This window comes from Pygoscelis adeliae, unplaced genomic scaffold (assembly GCF_000699105.1).
Source record: "Pygoscelis adeliae isolate BGI_AS28 unplaced genomic scaffold, ASM69910v1 Scaffold270, whole genome shotgun sequence".
Lineage (NCBI taxonomy): Eukaryota > Metazoa > Chordata > Aves > Sphenisciformes > Spheniscidae > Pygoscelis > Pygoscelis adeliae.
In genome coordinates this window covers 3,389-4,142 of record NW_008823916.1, presented here as the reverse complement: position 1 = coordinate 4,142, position 754 = coordinate 3,389, and positions in this window count along the sequence as shown.

Sequence of the window (754 nt, the reverse complement as noted above, 5' to 3'; positions counted from 1 at the left end):
GGCGGCGGCAGCCTCCGGCACCCCATGACCAAAATTGGGTTGCGGGGGGCTCAGATCCAGCCAGGGGGACGTTGCTAGGAAAACCCCGTGGCCTTTCTTGCTACCCGCCCCGCGGTTGGGTTTTCGGCATCCAGCACCTCTCGAGCTGCCGCTGCGGCTCTGGGAACCCCGGCACACCGACGAGCGGGGCAAGGGCGAGCTCCTGCTTTTAGGTCATCAGTGGACTGAGTGTGCCGGGTCTCTGCTGTGATCCCTCTCACTGCCAGCCCCCCAGAGCCACAGGGACCTCGGGGTGCTCCTGCCTCCCCCCAGCACCGTTCTGCACCGTGATGGCACTGCTGATAGTTCCCAGGCTGTGGCTGCCCGGCTGGGGTGACGTCCAGAGGGTGCCAGCATGGGCTGGGTGTGCCCTGGTGCCCGCCCCGGGGGAGAAAAGCCTTTTAGGGTGGCCCTGGGGAGCTCCTTTCCACAGGGACCTCTGGGGGCCATCGTGGCCGTGGGGGATGAGGCAGCTCCAGCTTTGTGGTGCTGATGGTGGGATGCAGGGTAGGGGGGTGGCCGGAGGATGTCACCCCCCGTCATGGGGGGTTGCTCTTGTCCCCAGGGTCTGGGGGACAGGAGAAGCCCCGGCAGCAGGGGGGACATACCTCGAACAGAGCCCACTGTGTCCCACTAGGCGTCCCTCCCTCTCCCTGGCCCACCAGGATGCGGCGGCGATGATGTGACCTACATTCGCGGCAAGGAGCTCCCCGGC